The sequence below is a fragment of the Seriola aureovittata genome, chromosome 10, assembly GCF_021018895.1.
Source record: "Seriola aureovittata isolate HTS-2021-v1 ecotype China chromosome 10, ASM2101889v1, whole genome shotgun sequence".
NCBI classification, from domain to species: Eukaryota; Metazoa; Chordata; class Actinopteri; order Carangiformes; family Carangidae; genus Seriola; species Seriola aureovittata.
This window is the reverse complement of record NC_079373.1, coordinates 24,327,289-24,348,764: the sequence shown is the minus strand read 5'-3', so window position 1 is coordinate 24,348,764 and position 21,476 is coordinate 24,327,289. Positions and strand designations below refer to the sequence as shown.

General features: G+C 41.2%; 1 protein-coding gene across 6 annotated transcripts in view; it reads right to left on the bottom strand.

Moving 5' to 3' along the window:
* mgat4c (mgat4 family member C) overlaps positions 1-19,251 on the bottom strand; it is a 122,604-nt gene extending 103,353 nt beyond the window's left edge. For 2 of the 6 annotated variants that reach the window (XM_056388208.1, XM_056388212.1), the window contains exon 1: positions 18,571-19,251. The gene's annotated coding sequence lies outside the window, so the exon portion shown is untranslated. Of the gene's footprint in view, positions 1-946; positions 1,034-5,684; positions 5,948-18,570 lie in introns of those variants that run through there. The other 4 variants (XM_056388209.1, XM_056388213.1, XM_056388211.1 and 1 more) reach the window with 3 other exon arrangements.
* Positions 19,252-21,476: the final 2,225 nt, after the last annotated feature.

Here is a 21,476-nt window from a genome sequence, read left to right as displayed (position 1 = left end):
TACTTTAGACCTTGATGATGCTTTATTGTGAAAGTTGTGCATTTCATTTACGGATGTGTCTCTGGCAGTGCAGAATTTTGCAAAAGGAAGTTGTTGAAACTCAGATACACATTTTCCAATCCGTGGCATCGGGTGTATTTCGCCCGTTCTTGGACATAACTCATATGTAATCCCCAGGAAAATGAATGAATGTGTGGGTGTGAAGCCGATGAATTACATTTCTGAACAAGTAACCAAAAAGACCCTGTCATTTGACATGACAAACACCTTTCAAAACACATAAATGTGATATAGTGCATTACAGTATTAAGGGAGGCAGCAGCCTAAAGATGAATGATCTACTGCTGCTGCAGGTCAAAAGCTGAAAATATGGGTGAGAACAGGTAAATAAGAAACACTTTGACATTTTGGAAAATAAGGTTATTGGCTTTATTGCTGAGAGTTAGATGACAAAATTGATCCCACTCTGGTGTCTGTGAAGCTACTGCCAGCAGCTTAGCATAAAGACTGGAAGGCGGACACAGCTACACCTAGTGCTGCTGTCGTAGAGACGTGTTCTCACAGATTAATTCTTCCACAAATTAAACAAACGAGACATAATGTGTTTCAGCTGTGAGCTTTACAGGTGCTGGTAGGTGGAATTTGAACTTTGGAGTCATTCTGGTTGGTCGCTTTATATTTAGCACACAGACACGAGAGCGGCATCAATCTTCTCACCCAACTCTCGGCATAAAAGCAACAAAAAAAAAAGAAAAGTTTATTTCCCAAAATGTTGAACTTTCCCTCAACATTACAGTTTGAGGTTTCATTGAGCCAAAGACGCTACAGTTTGGCTGCCAACAGAAAATACCTGCATTTGTAAAAGGACCAATGACAAGATAGTGATGGGAAAGAAATGTACGTGTGTGTGTATGTGTGTGTGTGTGTTGCATTCTTTCATTCTCACCTTGACATTAATAATTTATCTGGCTGCATTCCATTAAGATCTGTAGGTCTTAGGCTTCCTATGCCCAGGCTCACTGCAGTATGTCAGCTACAAATCACAAAGAGGACAACAAGTCAGACAAAAAAAAAAGATTCAAGGATTCAATAAAATATCTTAAAGGTCCCATATTGTGTAAAGGTAGATGTCCGTGTCTTCTTTGATCATAAAGCAGGTCTAGCTTCTATATTAATACTGTGAAAGTATCAAAGCCTCAGTCCACAGAGAAATGCACACAGCCTGTATTCAGAAACTGAGCCTTTAAACCAGCCGTCATGACTTATGTAACTTTGTGATGTCACAACAAAGCAGTCATGCCCCAAGCCCCGCCCACCTGGACAAACCATCAAACCTTGCAGTATTTGGTTTCTCTCAGTGTTTACCTGAGAACTGCTACATTTTTTTTTATTCGCTCACAAAACAGTCAGCCAATCAGAAGAGAGGCTCGGAGCCTCATCTCTTCTGATTAGTAACAGGTCAGTGAGCCAGAGTTACTAGATAAGCTTGAGAGAAGAGATGTAAAACTACATTGAGATGAGTTTTGGGTCTTAAAACCACAAATATATCTTCTTATGGATATAAACACGAATGAAACACACCAGAAAAGTGTAATATATGGGACCTTTAATATGTTTCTGGTCGATATGGACAATCACTATGTGAGTCTAGACTTTACAGCCACATTTGAGCTTTAGCCTGGTGAAATACAAACTTCTGCAATCATTTAACGCCGTTGTTTTTGACATTTAGAAAAATCATATTGTGATGAAATTATTACAGTATTACAATTTATTGACATGAGCATTTGTTTGATTCTTTTATTCATTTGCAACATTTTGATGAATACAGATACTAGAAAACCATTATGGAATTGAAATGTCTTGACTGCTGCTTTTTATTTAAATATTTTAACCATCTAGTAGTTTACAGTCTGTAGGATCCTAAAGATGAGACCGTGCTGCGCTCTGTTCTTTAGCTCATGTCTTTTCACTCCGTGTTTGAATGTCAGGGGTCATGCTTTACAATAAAATACGGCGGCGTGTCAGAGCTTGATTGTTGTACGCTGCGCTGAAATGAGGCTTTGATGGCCGTTTTTTCTTATCTTCATATTCCTATATGGGTTATTAAAGCCCAGCGCCATGCATTATATCTGACCTGTCAATCTGATTCCTTCAGCTGAGGACAAATTGTGATTAAAGCAAATTCCATTCATCAGCCACTCATCACCAATGTACAGTAATGTCCTTTTAGAAATGCACGGCTGTAATGTGTCCAAAAATATCTAAAAATCCTTGAAGATAAGTGACTTCTGGCAGCCCTGTTCTGCGCTGTAATTTTTTAAATCTCACTCTGTATGGCACATTGATTTATTCCCCACTAAGCATTAAACCATCAATTCGCTGCATATGACATTATGGCTCGTTCGAGGCTGTCTGGGGAGAAATTATCATGCTCGATGATGTCGATGAGTTAAACCCATAAAACAGATGCACGCCTGATGTTGAATTCAAAGCACAATGAAACATTTTACTTCAAAAGCGCAGCGGATTCTCTCCAGAGACGAGCTAAAGGTGCAGAGCAGCGTTCTGCAGAATCCTGGAAGTCCTCTGTAATCCACAGGAATCAATTAAGGATAGATTTTAATTATATATTGTCCAAGCTGTGCCATGATCATTATGTGTGCCTGAAAAAATTAAAATGACATCAGTTGTCCTGCAGAGAAAAGAAACCTCTTCATTATCTCAGGTTTAACATGTTTTCATTTTAGCTGAATGATTAAAAAAACTCTTCCAGTTGGCCTTTCAAACTTCACTGAATAAACTCAAATATATCAGCTTCTTCTCTTGGCTTCAGAGAAGTTCATTTAGTTTGGTCAAATTCTCACCCAGTAATATGTAAAATAGCCAAACAAAGTGAGAATTAAGGTCTAAATATGTTGGACAGGTTCGAGCCAAATTAGCTTTTCACAGAGTTCATATTAACAATGACAAATTTCCAAGTACATATGTTACACCATTATGTTTTTCCTCATTTACTCTCCATTGTTAAGATGGTCATAAAATCGCTGCGGCTTTATGCTGTACATTACCATATAATACTGACAATAAACTGCTGCACGTGGGAATCATATTAATCAGCTAAACAACAGCTTCCCAGTAAAGTCCCGAGTCACGTCCAAAAACGAATGTAACAATAAGACCCAAACCCTGCAGACTTGATTGTAACACCATTACGGCGACATTGACAGCGAGAGCCGTCGTAGCGACACAACTTCAGCATAATGACTCTGGGTGGCTGAGGACGACATGCAAACTCAATGTGTGAAAAGCCACAAACTGCAGGCAAAACCGTCTGGGATGACTCCAGTTGCCGTGCAGGCCATGTTTACACTGTGTATGAATTAACATTTAGCTCAGAAAAGGTCATTTTTTTTGCCTTTTTTCAAGCTGCAGAATTTTTCACTTCCCATAATAAGAAGCATATAATATCCATGAAGGTGTTTGGGAAGTATTTAATTGAAATTTCTTTTGGGGGACTTTTTTCTCTGCTGACAATACATATACATGCATATGACAATTCCATACATAGCTAACACACTGTAAACCTGTGAGGTATTAGCATAATAAAAGGGGGGAAAACATTAACGCGGCACGCTTCGCTCTCACGCTTAATTCCTGCTCACCCTAAAATGGGAGAAAATATTATCAGTGTTGTCGTAAACACAAGTACAAATCCCTGCTGTTATGGCAGTCATACTGAGAGACTTGTGATGTTTCGCAGTCATTTCCATTCCACAGCCACAGCATTTGCATCTGTTTGATTTCCAGCAGCAGTGTGCAGTGCCTCTTTGTGCAACAATAGAGACACAAATAAATTAAGATCCATCCTTCCTGGCAGAGATTATTTATCTCCCTACTCAAGCTGTCTGAACTTCGAAAACACAGCTTCAATTTATTCATTGCTATTCCCATACCCGTCGCCCACTGCCTTTACAGTAAAGCCTACAGTCTGCCGCATGCCTGTGCATGTTTTTTGCTAAATATCAGGCTTACACAACAGTTCATAAAGAATTTCTTTAGCCCACTTTCAGCGTGCAGATGCCAGCTGAATCATTGTAATGTAATGCATGTCTATAGCTAAACCTCACTGCTCGTCCTTCGATTGCCCTGAGGGAGACAAAACCAGTCAAACCAGCATCAGAATCAAGTTTCCACGCCTGGTTTACAAGTTGCTGCCAGAATGAAACATGCCATTTCATTCTCATCAGCCTCTTGAAAAAGACAAACATTATATAATTAGGATGATTAAGATGAGCAGAGACTAAAGGCCAACAGTGTTAACATAACTGGAGATAATAAAAGGATTAGGGGGTGATTCACTTAGAGAAGCTAATGACATTTTAAAATAGAAAACAAGAATTCATTAGCAAACTTGACTGACAGCTGAATATCGCTGAGTTCAACGGCACAGAAAAAAATAAGTGATGGAAATGAGAGCGGAGAAATGAGTGGAAAAGTCAGTTATGGTGTCAGAGTCAGGTGTGAAAAGAGAAAAAAAAAAAAAGAAAAGCACCTTTAGGAAAAGAGAGAACAGATCTGCAGCGAGCAGATGAGCACTGACCCAATCTGACCCACTTCTCCCTGATTTATGGTTTATGGTCCCTCAGCAGACACAGCTTTGTTCTGGGGGGGTCATAAATCTCCCGCACCTCAGAGCCGATCAGCTGACCCTCCAATCCTGGCACCACCCCCCCCCCCCCCCCCCAGTCACACTCAGTCCCGTCCTCCGGCTGCGGCCGAGCTCTCAACACAAAGCAGAAATCACCCGAGCCACAAGCGCGGGCAGTTAATCACCGTGAGCAGACAATGGTATGAAATAGAGCCAAGCGGGGCCCGGGCCGGCGATTCACTGCAATCGCTAAAGCGCTCAGACGGGACAGCTGAGGTTTACCTGCTCGGTAACCTCTGCACCGAGCTGGGAGTTGTTTTCCTAAAAGAAAAAAAAAAAAAAAAGTGAAATAAAGTTCTCACTGTGTGAAATAAGCCGATGGAAGTGCGAGTGAGGGAGATAAGAGCTGCGAGGACGTGGCAACACCTCGCTGAAGCGAAAACACAAACATGACCGATTGACATGGTTTAGTATTTACGCCTCCTGCCATTTTTCAAAGGGCGACATGTCGGACTAATTATGAGACACATTAATTGGTGTGATGAACAGAGCAGCAGCGACTGGTGAGACTCTGAAAGTTGGATCATCAAAGAGGTAAACACTGCTCACTGCAGCCTGGCTCAGCGGGTTAACTGCTGCAGGATGGAGAGCACTGTGCGGCTGAAATGAGTTATTTTGTGCGGATCGGACACGGTAACATGTCTCACCGTCAGTGGCAGAGGAACAGAGAGATGGAAGAGGAGGAAGCAGAGGACAGCACGCGATAGGGACAGAGAGGGGGGGGGGGTTGTGGGGTGGGGGGGGGGGGTTTAATTTGAAAGGGAGGAGAGAAGCAGCGTGCTGCCTGAGGGGAGACAGATATTCCTCCAAGAAGCGTGGAAAAAAAAAAACACACACACAAACACGCACGCACGCACGCACGCACACGGAGCAGCATGCAGAGAGAACGAATGGAACTGCTGGAAAGTGGAGGCAGGAAGCGTCACCTCTCGCAGCAGCACCGTCATGAGAAAAGAAAAATCAGCACACTCACCTGCCTAAAGCACGTAAACGCATCTCCGCGCTCAGTCCTTCTCACTGAGTGCGTATCGCGAGGAAGCTCTGCCGATGCTCGGCGAACGCCACCAGTCTAAATGATCTCCATGACTCATGCGGGAGCAGATAATTGGCTCTCAGAAAAGTGGGATAAACAGTCATTGTAAAGGCAGTGAGTAGCCTGGTGATGAGGATTTTTTTTTTTTTTTTGTGTCTTCCCACTCCCGCGCATGGATGTTCTCAATTTCTCTTTCTCTCTCTCTCTCTCTCTCTCTCTCTCCCTTCCTTCACTCTATCTCGTTCTTTCGCCCACCCTCTCAAGAGCCCCCCCTCGCCCCCCCCTTACAAAAAAAACAAAAAAACAATCCCATCACACCTCCCCTCTTTTTCCCCCTAATGCACAACTCTCCTCGCCAAGGTGCCACTAACAGTTTCTGTAAACCCCGGTTTCTCATTGGTGCTTTCCTCCCTGCTCTCCTCCACTTTACAGTTTTTCCTGTCTTAAAGGAACAATGCGTTCACCCCCACCACCACCACACACACACACCCACCACCACCACACACACCCCCACCACCACCACACACACCCCCTCTTCCTGCAGCTCTCTCAAAGTGTATCATGACAAGAAGTGTTGGGCAAAACTAATTACACTTTAGGATCGGTGCAGCGGGACAGACTTCAATAATTCATGAGCTCAATTTAAGGGGGTGATGGCAGATGTGTACCTGAAGACACAGAAGCAGAATTAGATTTTCTCGGAGACACCCTGCTGACATTGTGTACGTGTGTGTGCCTTTGGGGATAGAGGTATCCAAAATCACATGGTATTAGGTAATCTGACATTTATCCATCTCTCTCTATGACAAATGCAACAGCGTCAACAGGTTCCCGGATCAGCTCCAGGTGCGTGCCCTGTAACTGGCGCCAACGGAGAAGTCCTATTCTATTTTTGTTTTATTTTTTACAAAAGAGACGAGTAAGATGAGTAAATAGAGCAGAGATCCAGCCAAAAGCTCTTGTACGAAGGTGATGCATCACCATTAAAATACTTTAATAATAGTAATGCATGTGTTCTGGCTTGAGAATGAGCACAGTGAGGTCTATAATGAAATTTCTGAGTCATTGGATCTTTAAAAACAACATTGCAATCCAAAGATATTCACTTTTTTTTTTTTTTTTTTTTTACTACAGACAGAAGTGTAGAAAGTTTTCACATTCTGTAGTATTATTTCCTACAGAAATTCACATGTAAACAACTGACCTCTCCTCTGCAGCCATGCAACTCTGCCATGAATTGGTGGCATTTACGGTCAATTCCTGAATGTTACGACCCAAAATACAAACAGTAATCTTGAGTTGGTGACTGATTTCTCACTGAATAAGTGAGAGACCATTTCTTTAAACTAACTCAGGACTGACGGAGCAGTTAGTCGCTTCACTCCTGTAGTCAGCCTGTCACAGAGGGTGGAGCGACTCCCGACATGCGGCGCTCGAGCCAAAACCAGAGTCATTTTCTCCACATCAACCCAGAGAGTTGAAAGCGCAGTGCAAGTGAGTGAGCCTCACCGCAGGCATGCAGCACTATTTATAATAAATGAGACAAAAGTGATGGAACAAATTCAAACTGCTTCAAATGTGAAGGGTTCAAATGTAACATCTTCTCATGGAGCACGACACGTCATGATTCCAGCTACTTTTGGCAGATCAGTTGGCTCAGGGTTTGGAATATTTACATTTCTGTGAAGCTTGTATATTATCGTCACTTTTTTACACCAACGACATTTTGCATACTCTTAAGTTTAACTACAGTAAATGCAAGTAGCTATTAGGGATGGGTATCGTTTTATTGATTCCCTATTTCAATTACAAAATGATAATCAATGATATTTACCATTTACTACAGTAAATATGTGCATTAAATAATAGTTTATTTAACTGCTTTAGATTGATCTTTATTTAACTGCTGGTTGTTTTATATTTATGTTCTGGTAGTAAACACATGTATGTTTGTTTGTCCTATATTTTACTGGTCAAGGACATTTCAGTCTTGAAAAGACACGTTCCAACGCGCATGCACCTGAGACATTTAGATGTGCAAATATTTTCATCGAGAAAACTAGTCAAGGACATCACATACTACCCGGAGTACCAGCTCAAATCCCGTTCAGCTGGAGGATGAATTTCTTTCCCAGTCCGACGGTAGAGCCAATACTGGTCTGGCTTTACACACAAGGAGAACCCTGTGGATGCTAAAAAGCTCCAGCTTGACTCAGAACTGGCTTTTCTTCTCATCGATGTGTAAGCCAGTTTCATTAGTGACCGGCTACAGGAGGCATGATAACATTAGCTAACTTGCTTTTACTCATACCATGAATTTGTTCAGGAAATATTGCAATCGCTAGTTGGCTAACTGCCATCACTGCTGTGGGAGGAATCACACCCATGCCATTCTGGGAAAGCGTTCTCAGACTTTTGGACCCAGCTGTGTGTGTTAACTTTCTCGAAGTGTCAAATTGGCATAAATTTGGGCAAACTTTTGAAACTAGTTCCTAACTTGATGATTTTTGCAACTGTAAGCTCCAGACATCCAGTGAATCGGCTCCTCCAGCAGTAATCTTCAGACCTGTATATACCATCTGAGCACCTGTGCTGTCTGAAATTCCAGTGATAAATTAGTAACAACAATGAGCAGCTTCAGTCGCAGGTGCATCAACTGTGCTATTTGAATTTTCCTTCCGAAGGCGCCTTATACAAACGCTTACTTTTGGAGTTTGCACTTTTGTCAATCTGAGCTTCAGTGAGTAAAATTTAAAGACTTGCTGGGACCTGTTAACAGTGGGACTGCGGAGGAGTAAATATCAGCACAGACAGCCTCATATTCAGCCATTTATTGGTAATCCTGGTGACTCCATCAGAGGAACAATTGGAAGCAATTATTCATGAGGGTTTCATTGTTTACTAGAGTCTGTTAAGAGTTTGATGTACTGCTCTGCATGGTGCTCTGCTGCTCTACATTTACCACCTGCGCGTTCTTCTGGGACGTGTATACAATACATGCGATCAGATTATTGAGAGAAGCCAGTAATAGAAACCTTCCTGAACAACCATAACTGTTAAATCTGATTTGGTAATGCAGGATTTTGAAGACAAAGCTTTAAAAATGTTCACTTTTCTTTAGTTTCCGAAAAGCAGCTTAAGGAAATCAAACTCCTTTGTGAAAATAAATAAATAAATAAATAAATCAAGCAAGCAGGCAGTCTCAGTCGCCTTCAGGTCCTCATCTGTAATGTCAACCTTAGTGCACCTCCTCTTGGTGATCAAAGCTGCCTCATGCTTTCATCAACAGCTGGTGTGAATATAAAAAAAAAAAAGGGGGAATAGCAATATGGCATGGTTACGCAACCTATTTCAACCAGCCCTCCACCCCATTCTCCAAACAAGCACAGCTTGCCTTTAGTCTTTATTTCACTGTCGTTGATGCATATTTCATAAGGGAATTCACTCTTCCTTTGATTCTTTGACACTTTGGTGCTGCTGTCTAGCAATCCATTAGCGCCCATTATCATCTCTACAGTCCTAATTACAGACAACAAGAGGACTCTTACAACTCTAATGTACTGTATATAATGGTTCAGCCCTCCTATTATATAGAATTTTCCCAGGTAGAAAGTACAATTAGGACTCTGAGTGAGCAAACGATTAATCTTCTCACCTATCAATGTCAGAAAATAGTGGAAAATGCCCTTCAGAATGCCAATTGCGATGTCGGGATATTGGCTGTTTTGTCTGACCTACAGTCCAAACTTCAAACATATTCAAGTTCCTCTCCAGACATTTTTAAACTATGTAAAAATACTGATTAAATTCTTTTTATCATGGTTTAATAGTGGAAAAAAAACTGGGGATAGAAGAACATCTATGCTTACTTGAGAAATCTAGATCAGGACTTGTGCCCCGCCCACTACCACTGCGTGCCCTAGGTTGACGGGTAAAAGAGCAGAGAGTAGCGAGATGGAAGAAACATCACATCAGAAGAAACATCAGAGAGACTCAGCCACATGTTTGAGCCTCAGTCAGACCCAGACCCAGGAGTTTGTTTATGAGACTGTCATTGGTTCACTGCAGTTCGAGGTGGAAATACTCAGTCATGGAGTTGACTGCTTTGTTTTATATAAAAAACAATAAAAACACCATATGGATGTTAAACACTTTTGATTTTCATGATGTGACTGCTGTAAACATGGCACACATATAGGTCAATGTTACCATTCAATTTCTCACTTACGCTCAAAGTTAAAAACATTTTGTAATATTATGTTAAAGGATCAGTTCACCTAAATTACAGAAAAATAAAATAGGGATGCATTGTCAGTACATGGTCTGTATCAAGCAGATCAGTTATCAGCCAGATATGACCAACTCACATTGAGTACTATTTCTCTGTCAGTGTAATCATAACCATTCAACTTTTTACTGCTGGAGCTGAAAAGAAAAACATCTCTCCTTCCCTTATCCCTAGTGCTGCAGTATCTACCCATTCAAACTGATTTAGTTTTATGAACCACGATTTTGTGGCCTTCTCCTCTGAAACTTGTCTCCACACCGATACAATGGAGATGAAAGGAATTTCATTTCTGCTCTTCCAAAAAAAAGAAAGAAAAAAAGACATTTTAAAAACTGACTGTCAACCTCTTTCATAGGGACTACTTCTGTGGTAGAAAGTATTTCTAATGAAAGCTGTCACCGTTGTCTCCATTGTGTTGGGGTGGATGTAGAAATCTCAGAGGCAGCTATCCAAAAACCCTCAGCACACAATCACACACACACACACACACACACACACACTTGCACAAAACTTCCTACATTGTTAGATACCACTATCACTGTGACTAGAAGAAAACTGTATTTTTGTACTGGCCCTTTAATTCTGGCAGCAACAGTGAGTTATGACGGGTCACAGGACTACACAGCGCGGTGCTATGTTTTGATTGATTAATTAATGTCTTCCACACAAAGAGATAAAACCTTAAGAACAGGAGTGTGCTCTTTGTAGATGTGAACCTGGCACTAAACTGTGTGAGTGCAGACCTTCTTGGCTACTAATGGGCAGAAAGTCACATTATACTAAATGAGCAGCAGAGGGGGAGGCGCTGAGGGAAAATGGCCACAGAGACGGAAGATGAGGCAGCCAAAGCACACTTCAGTAAGTGTAAGATCATTCCACTTCAAAACACAGGGAGACTTAATGCTGCTATATAAGCAACTTTTTCCCCAGTAATGGACGGTAGTTTTGCTAAGATGACTGTTCTCGTTTGAACCATTTTCTAGCTCCGCGCTGTGACATGACAGCTCTTTCGTTTCCTCTGTTTACTGTGCAGGGAAAATGAAGATTCATATGGCATCCTGTTGATCAAGTGACTGTCACCTGTTTCCACCTGTATATTATATATATATTGTTTTAATGAGACGTGGAAAGTCACATTTAATATTTTAAATGGATTTACTCAATACATGCACAGCAGATAACACTGAAAACGGGCGTGTGTTCATATTATTAAATGTCTTGTCCGACCAATAGTCGGAAACCAAAATGTAGGCTTTTCAATTTACCATCATTTAAGACCAAGAATTCTAACATCTGAGAAGTGGGAAGCATATTTGACTTTTTCACTTGAAAATTTTGGATGAAAATCATTTAATCATTGAATCTGTAGCTACGTAACAAGTTACTTCCACCCCAATAAATTTCAGGGGGAAATACTGTGTATTATAGTACAGTGTAATATTTGACTACCACATTCATTCAACAACATACTGTCATCTGATAAAATATGATGCATCATGTTTTATCATTTAATAGTCACCCCACCATTACTAACATTAAGTGTAGAAAGCTTGACATTTTAATACTGAGAACAACTTTTCCATCTAGAGTGTGTGAGTAAGATTCTTGCTGTCCATGAGCACAGAACTCACTCATGTGCAGTTATATGTTACTTACAGTAGCGCACAGTCAATTGTAAAAGGCTTATATAAGTGAAAATGGATGTTAAAGTGGAAGAAAATGGACGTACGGCAGAATCTACTGTGGGCAATTAACTTTCACTAAGAAAAAAAAAGTTCAGGTCGTGAGAGTAACTCCACAAACTTCAACAACAGATGCTGCCATTCGAGGTAAACTCAATTAAAACATGATAGGTGCCTCACGCTAACCGATTCTGCCTTCCTGTAGAAGGAGAAAACCTTATGTTGAGCATATGGGGCTGACTATTATATACCCAGAACCACAAGACCCCTCGTCTAATTTTACTCTTGTGATGCAGGATTTCAGGCACTCTCTATTCTCAATTAAAAAAAAATATTTTAGGAGCAACCGATTTTTTTTACAAAAAGCTACAAAAGTAAATTAGTGTTTGTTAAATGCAATATAATACTATCAATTTAAAAGAAAAGCCCTTTGGTATCAAGGAGGAACATCAGGAATTTGAGGTACAACCTGATGATAAAACACACTTACACTCCTTTTTCAAAAAGAACCTTGACTGTTTGAAAGATCATGTTTTCTCCTTCAGATCAGCAAACTTAGAAAAAATTCCCCTTAATACCTTGTTGGGTTTGGTGCACCAGAGTTCAGGCCTTTAGCCGTTAGACGTCTCCAGAATGAGCTTCACCTTTGCTAGCCCAGCTAAGGGACGGCAAGACTTGCTAGAACTAGGGCACTGACTGTTTTTTTGGGGGGGGGTTTTTTACAGCCTAATTGGAACCACTTCGTATCAAAACACTGCATTCACAGTTTGGATGCGTATCATAGTGCACTGGCTTTTCTTGTTAATGTGTTTGAATAATGTTCTTAAAGTCTTTCCAATCTCAGAGAAAAATAAATTCACATTCCACATAATTACAAGCAGCCAAAGTAAAACCACTCTAAAAAGTAAACCGGCATGACAGTCAGCTGGACTAATGATGGCAAAATTCTCAACTTCACTAGCATTATCCTTTGTAGTAGTATTTGGCTTTCATCCAGCCATAATGTGAATGAACTTCTCAGTGTTGAATGAATCACTGTGCATGGTCGTACAACGTTGCCTACGACAGATGGAACATAAATCTGAGGTTCACACGTATGACATAACGTGCAGCGCTGGAGAAGAGTTAAAGCTCCTCTCTTTGAGTGTTTGGTGCAAAGAGCGGCTCCTAATACGATGTGGTGGATGTCATTTTGAACCCCTCTCAAAGGACGTGACAATGGGGAAGCCAAATCAAACACTGGGGGTAAAAGGGAATTGTTAAAGCACAGATGAACGATGACAGGAAGTGGAGTGGATTGAAATACCCCCAGCAGCTACAGTTTCTTTTTAAATTTTATTTTAATTCGCAAAATGGCTCTGGTGCTAAAACACACAAAGTACACACTGTATATGTGAAAGTGCACTGCACCACACTACTGTATAGCACCTCAAGGTGACCTTAAATTACCAGTTACAAATATAAATCCTGTCACTTCATACATGAGGCAAAGCTTACACGTCCCAGAAGTTCATGGTCCTGCATCAGGCTCCTGCTTTTACCGTTCAGTCAACTTCTTAATTACTGGCTGTTCGTTTCTAATCAAAAAAACTTTATTATTGCCTGATCTATTAGATATATCTTTATAAAATATAAATATATTATCTCAAATGTATAAATACGGACAAAAACTAATTTCTGTTCCCTGCAATAAAAAAAAGTAATCAGCCATCACATCACATTCTCAGGTCAGACCTAATTGTGGGAACTTGAAATCGTACATCTCAGGGGGTTGGGATCTGCAGACAAATACAGAGCCAGTAAATATAATGCAGAACAGAACAGTTTTGGTGAAGATAATTTCTTTCATTTAAAAGACCATGTTCTCAAATGTTAAATGTCTCCACATAAACAGGGAAGAATGTTTATTTCATTTCATTTCTGCCTGTGCCATAATTGTATTCAGGTCTGATATCCAGCTCTAGTAATTTGACATCACAAGATTCATGCAGGCGCAGAAACTACAAATCAGTGCTACGATACTGACATGTAAATGTGGTGTTATGATTATTGCAAAGGCACTACTTAACTAAAGAAATGTAAGAATTTAATTATGGTGCTGATTGAACATTATAAATTATAACAAGGAGATATGAGATGGCGCACATGACACACAGAGATGTTTAGATTTCAGGCTGCTAGCAAAAGCTCTCAGTGGATGTGATGGATCATTTTGTATATTTCATCATTATAACACACTGTGTTTCAGTTGGTATCTGTGATTTAGTGACAGACACATTTAAATTTACAAATTTAAGTCTTTAAACCATCGGTTTAAAAGATAAAGTTATTAAAATTGTAACTAAGAGTCGGCTTGTGCCTGTATTTGATAGTATCGCAATATTTTCAATATCATAATCAAGAAAGAGTTTGTCTTAATTCATTTGGACCTTTAATGCATCATGTTTCTCATTTAATATTCACCCCACCATTACTAACATTAAGTGTAGAAAGCTTGACATTTTAATACTGAGAACAACTTTTCCATCTAGAGTGTGTGAGTAAGATTCTTGCTGTCCATGAGCACAGAACTCACTCATGTGCAGTTATATGTTACTTACAGTAGCGCACAGTCAATTGTAAAAGGCTTATATAAGTGAAAATGGATGTTAAAGCGGAAGAAAATGGACGTACGGCAGAATCTACTGTGGGCAATTAACTTTCGCTAAGAAAAAAAAAGTTCAGGTCGTGAGAGTAACTCCACAAACTTCAACAACAGATGCTGCCATTCGAGGTAAACTCAATTAAAACATGATAGGTGCCTCACGCTAACCGATTCTGCCTTCCTGTAGAAGGAGAAAACCTTATGTTGAGCATATGGGGCTGACTATTATATACCCAGAACCACAAGACCCCTCCTCTCCCCTCTCTTTAATAAACATGATATTCAAGCTTTGCATCACACTGCTCACTGAACCAGCTAAGCACTTGACAGCCACATCAATGCATCTCTGACTGTATGAATATACAGTCTGGATTCATGCCTGGAGTGTTTCAGCTCCTTCCTCTGCTAATCTTGGCATCGGTGTTAAGCATGCTGTAAGTACGGTCCATTCTTTCAGTCATTCAGCCAGGCAGGAAGTCAGTCAGTAACTCAGTCTTTCACTCAGCGCTGGCATTAAGATTTCTCTTCACAGCGACTGAACATAGACCCGAGCTCGGATCCACTATCGCTGGAGCGGCCTCCACTCTCTGACGCTTACGCCTCACATCCCTCGTGTCACAGCGAAAAGCTCAGTGGCTGCTCAATAGATTCCAGCTGCCGAGACATTCATGACCTGCACCACCTCAGATAATCAACATGGTAAGACACCAGAGGGGAAGAGTGCGGTCAAGAGGCAGACCGACAGTTATTTGTGGCATTTGTCTAACCTTTCACGGAGAAATCAAGTGAGTGCGCCGCCCAGACTACCTGAGTGGATGATGTTGCAATCATCTCTAGGCAAGTTCATTGCATCTTACGCTGCAAAAAATTTCATTTTTTGAAGGTCATCTTCATTTTGAATTACGAATCTTGTAACAAGGAGATGTCATTGCGGCTTTTATAAGCGAAGTTTCGATAATTGCGTCATTTAATTCAACGGGAACTTGTGAAAGTGTTTCTGGGTGGAGTAAGTGTGAAGCTTTAGACCCCTGCTGATAAAGCTTTGGAGATAAACAGGATTTTAGAGCAGACTACAAACGTGCCGAAAAACTCACGGAAGAAAACGAATAATAATAAAGACCGAGGATCTCGATGGTGTGACTGCGGCAGCAATCACACAATTACAAGCATAAAAAAGTCTTCCTAAGATAGACATTTTCTTCTTGTCTACATAAACTGTCTGTGTTAACTGTGGCAAGGCAACAGAAATAAGCCTGCATGTAATTCCATTCAAAAAAAAGTCTGAAGGATTAGAGCTTTTTAGGTTTATGTTCTGCCTGAGCACACAGGGTCAATGGGAGCCTCTCCTTCCTTTAAAGAAAAATGACTTGTACAGTATGAATGGGTGTAAAAATATGACTCATTTGATTTAAGAGTCTAGTCACTTTGTAGCCAGGGAAAGAAAGTATGCAGACTGTTTGTTCTGCCTCATACTAGCATTCACCAGTGGAAATCTGCACAGTAATACCACAGCACAACCTCTTCTGTCCAACCCGAGCACATGCTGCCCTTCTTTCTGCTCAACGTGTCAGTGTCCACTGGTGTCTCCGCTCCACTGTCTTCATTCAGCTGGTCTGGGATTGGACTTTTTTTTCTTGAAGTGTGAATTTATGCAAATGTTTATTTATTTCACAAATGTCATTATAAAATATCTATCACAGATATCAAGTGTTAAATGTAGTTATTCATGCGTTTCATGTGCAAACAACTAGTCGAGCTTTTTTTGTTACGCTGATACAGACCAAGACAATAATGTCACAACAATGTACAATATAAGAGGGAGTTACATATGAAATGAAAATATAATTCATCCGTTTGGACAAGTGTCTCTCTCATAATAAAAACAAAGCTGCAGGTTGGTCCAGTGAAGAAAAAACTCATGCTCACTGATGCTGTCGCGGATGGGAAGCCAGTGAGGGATCATGCCTGATGCTGTGTGTGTGTATTTATGTATATAGATATGATCAGGCAGCTATTGATAGAAAAAAAATCTCTATCGCTTCTCAGGAGTCTTCTCCTCAATGTCAAAACTGAAGCCCTTACAGATATTGATGCCAATCCAGCAAGTGATTTACCAAATAGATCGCTGACCACTGTGATTTATATTGAGAAAATGTCTGTACATATTTTTCTCCTGGAACCCACTGAGTGTGTAATCCGGACTCATGCGATGACAGGATGCTGGTGCCTATTTTTGTTTTGAATTTCAACATTGCACATCATGTAGTCGATAATTTCCTCATTCCAAATCTCTTTAAGTCAAAGAGTGAGGATCAGAGGCAGCCAGCAGCAGAATCCCCTGCAGAACATCATTGTTTTTCCTCATCACACTGATGAGGTGTCCCGCTTTCCTACTATTTCCTGTTGTGGGGGATCAAACCCACTTCTGTGGACAAGGCTGTCTGCCTTTTATACTAAATATAATAATATTAATAATAAACATCATCAGCACAACAGTGAGTTTCGTGCAGCACGGAGATAGTTTTACTGACTCGTGTTCATCTTTTCGTATCTGTCAGTGGAAATAAATTCATTCCAATTAACAGTGGTTTCACAGAGTGCTCTGGTAACAAGCTGAGGCTCATAGTGGGAGACTCGCCCCTCGGTGACCCCTAATGAGCCAGCAGCCTCCTGCCAGAGGAAGCCCGAGCTGCTGCACTTGTAATGAGCTGCTGTTTTGCTACAGGCCTTTCACATGAGCCATGGAGCTGTCATTCGCACCGCAGGACATGAGCTGCTCCGGCAGATGATGCAATTCTACGGCGACTTTAAGGACAATGTGCGCCTTTGGTGATGCGTTACTGTTACAGTTTCAGCATTAATGACGTGAACTCATGTCAGATACAGCAGATCTTTTTTTTTCCTATTGCTGAGATCTCCATTCGGAAAGAAGCTGTTTGCATGTTAGGCATGGAGTCGAGTCAGAGAAGAGCTGAAACATTGCTGGGTGCTTCATGTGTTGCTCTTTTCTTCCGCTTTTCTTTTGTCGTGATGTTCAGAAAGCTGTGGTCAGCCAGCGACCGAGAGTAGAACCCACAGAGGCAAATGATGGTATTTTGGCGGAATACATGCTGTTTTGTTTCACCATGCAGTTGCAACTAATTAATATTTCTGTTAACCTATGAAATATTTCTCCTGCTAAATATTTGCTTTTCTTGTTGTGAAAAAGTAGAGGACACTAACAAGCAGATATCTTGCTTTGTCCAACCAACTGTCCAGAGCCAAACAGTTTTGAATTTATAATCATATAAAAACAGAGAAAAGCTGCAAATCCTCTTATTTGAATAATGAATGTGTAATTTCAACCCAGATAGCAAAATGAAACTTCTGGCCCAACATACGCCTGCACCCTTGGCCCGTATCTGGCCCATATACGTCCACATCTGGGCAGATTCTGGCTGCTATTCTCCGGCACTGACTGACAGTTGGAAGTGTGCGTGCCAGAATCGGCCCAGATGTGGAAGTAGTATCTGACAATCATGCTCTATATGGGCCAGATCCGGGCCATTGATCCAGGTGTATACTGGGCCAGAAGACAACAAGCATGTGGCCCAAGTATGGGCAGGATTTATTTTGCTCTCTGGGAAATATCTATTCATTTTGTGTCCTTTTTTAGACAACATTAACTATTAGTGTCAGCACTACTTCACAATAAAAGCATATGCCATGTTGTTTTGCCTATGAGGTTTAGTTATATTACTTAGACACATTGATTGTCATCCATTAGGCATATGTTTCATTTAGATAAACAATACCTCCTGCTGTTTTTGCTTCTTCAATGGAGCTATAATGCGTTTAAAGACATAGCTAGTGAGAGCTGTGGACACTTTTCCCTTTGATTCTGCCTGGTTGCTGGGTTGGACACAAATCAGATGCACGCTCTCTTCCCGATTGTGACTTATTGCATTTGTGATGTTATCAGACACGCAGCCCCACATGCTGTGACGCCTGTGCAGTGAGGGAGGCTGTAATGTGCAGAAAGTTATGACTGGGGCTCCATCTCGGTGACACACCGCAGAGCCAGATAAAAAAAAATAAAAGATAAACCCAGGACAAGTGTGCTGCTACAGTTATCAGTCTGACCACGTGGCTTTACCTGTGAGTCCTTCAGCAACCATCACATCAACTCGTTGTCAAACCAGCCACACAAACACAACACGCACTGACACTCACCTCCACATCAGCAGATAGGCTGCAGCTGGGGTCCAGACGCAGGTGTCAGCGGGGGATATGTGGGGAAGTGGACTTCTCTCTCTTTATTTCTGCCTCTCTCTCTCTCTCTCTCTCTCTCTCTCCCGACGGTTGGATTGACTCGGACACCGGCTCCCGACGCGCTTCACGATCCCGAACGACAGCCCAAGCAGGCGGGCAGGCACCGCTGGAAATTTCTGCAGCGGCACCTCCGCTCTATTTCTTCTCCCTCTCTCTCTCTCTCTCTCTCTCTCTCTCTCTCTCTCTCTCTCTCTCTCTCTCTCTCTCTCCCTCCCTCTCTGTCTCGCGTTTTGCTTTGTTCTTTGCCTTCAGGTCTCACAGAAGACAAACTCTGAGCAATTCGTTGGGCATTTCGAGCCGTCGAAATTGCTGCCACATCCCTGAGGTAGCGTGACTCTTGATGCCGCGCTCCGGTCTGCTCTCTCCTCTGCTCCTCCCGGCAGCAGGCGGACAGGAGGGCGGTGCGACTGGATTCGTGCGCTCCAGCGGTGCATGCGTGGCGCGGTCGGTCAGATCCCTGGATTCACCTGTCATCACAAGACAAAGTGCATCCTATTTAAAATACAACCGAAGATGAGACCGGCTCAAAGGCTGTAACCCTCAAACCCAGGGGCGCTAATAAGATTTTTAGGAGAACCCATATCTTCTGTAAGAGGGACGCACATTAGTCCAAGGCCCCTCTCTGGGAGGAGATTAAGAGGGAAAAGCATTTAGTTTGAGACCCTGTAGATGTTTTAGGATGCTCTTGGTTTGGAAAGAAGTCTCTGATGAATTCTATAAAGTTAGAGAATATAGCTTCCCAAACTTTTGTCAAAAATCAATCCAGACTTAATAGAGGTTTCATCCCATGGAGCCGTTCAAAGGCTTTTGTTGCTTTTGTGTACTGTCGATTGGGAGAGTGAAATTGAACCAACCTTCATTTTGACAGAAAGGAAACCTCTCTAACAAACCTGGACCTCAGATTAGGAGGTCCAATCCTCAGCCTTTGTTCTTTTGGCCTTTATTTCAGTCCCGAGAAGGAGACAACGGTACTGGTGAATAAAAGATGAAATTAAATGAAAAACAACAAAAGTGATGTAAAATCAGTGGTGGAAAGTCATTTATATTTGCTTGTTTTCTGTCTTTTGTTCCTCTATACTCCACTAATTTCCAGAGGCAAATATTATACCTTTTACTGTACTTCATCTATCTATCTATCTATCTATCTATCTATCTATCATCAGCTACTGTACAGCATTGAAATGCTGCTAAGACTTCACTGTTTTCTTAATAATAATCAATTTATGTATATAATGCAGTGTAATTAAAGGTGTAATTCCAAATTTTTCTTTTAAAAAAGGTCCAATGTTTTACACTTTTCCTGTTGTGTTTTACTTGAAGTGTTGATCCATAAGAAGATATATTTGTGGTTTTAAGAACCAAAAACCATCTCAATGCAGTTTTACATCTCCTCTCTCAGGCTTCTCTCTGGAGCTGCAGTAACAACAGGTCGGTCAGCCAATCAGAAGAGAGGAGGCTCTGAACCTCTCTTCTGGTTGGCTGACTGTTTTCTGAGTAATCAAATAAGAATATGGTAGATTTCAGGAAAACACTCACAGAATCCAAATCCTGCAAGGTCGGGCAGTGGGTCCAGGTGGGCGGGGCTTGGGGCATGGCTGAGAGTGGTGACTGCTTTGTTGTGACATCACAAAGTTACAGAAGTCCGGATGGCTCATTTTTAGCCTCAGTTTCTGAATACATACATATTTCTACAATATGGGACCTTTAATGTAGGTATATTTTGCAAACAAAAAGAAATGAAAATTAATTAATGAATGAAAAATTAAAACACCATTTACACCTTTAGAGGTTTACAGTCTGTAATACACACACATACACACACACACACACACACACACATATATATAGGTTATATGCTTGATGTGTATAACCATAGAATCAAGCCTCCCGAACTTGTGCTTTGATATAGTGAGCACGAGACTCAAGACATTCATCAGTGAAGGAAGATGCAATGTGAAAAACACCAACGTCTGTTTCTAAACACGAGCATCCATGGTGGGCCTGTTAAGTCGAGCTGATTGGAAAATATCAGTGAAAAATGACTTCACACCAATGAGCTCAAAGAGAGAGAGAATACTGTGGATACCAGCTCATGCTTCAGTTGAGGTCATATTTGGGCTAAGCTGTTTATATGCATATTCATATCCTAATCACAAATACCCCAGCATACATAATTAAGCTGAATACTTTGGATATTATTATTGAAGGAGAACTTAGTGTGACCACAAAAAAAAAAAAAAAACATTAAATAGGATATCCTGGGTAATATGAGCCTATCCCAGCACATAATCACGATGGGAGCTTATACCAGATGGGAAATGGCGTTTTCATGCCCCCAATGGAAACGTTGAGCCTCCTGAATAACAGCAGGATATTATAACGGTTAGCAGTGCGTCATTGTTGAAGTGAACATTTATTTTTGGGCACACTAGGCAGCCAGTCACCGTTTGGTCACTATTGCCCACTGAATTTAGTTTCAGGAATAGTATCAGGACTGGTGGAGAAGTTGTGGAGGTTTGAAGAAGTTGTGGTTTAGTTTGATGAGCGTACAGGCCTGAATATTTAGACTTTGGGAGATAGTTCATTCATATATTCATAATCCTGCTCCTTCCCAGTAGACATCTGGTGGGAAGATGGCGTACATTTACTCAAAAACTGCACTTCAGTACAGTTTGGAGGCACTATGAGTAAGTCTATTTTCATTTCGCCAGCCTATATAATTTTACCTCGCCATATATCAAAGGGAGATTGTGCACTTTTATATGCATCTGTTGACTGCAGTTGCTAGTTGTACAGGAAGGTTTAAG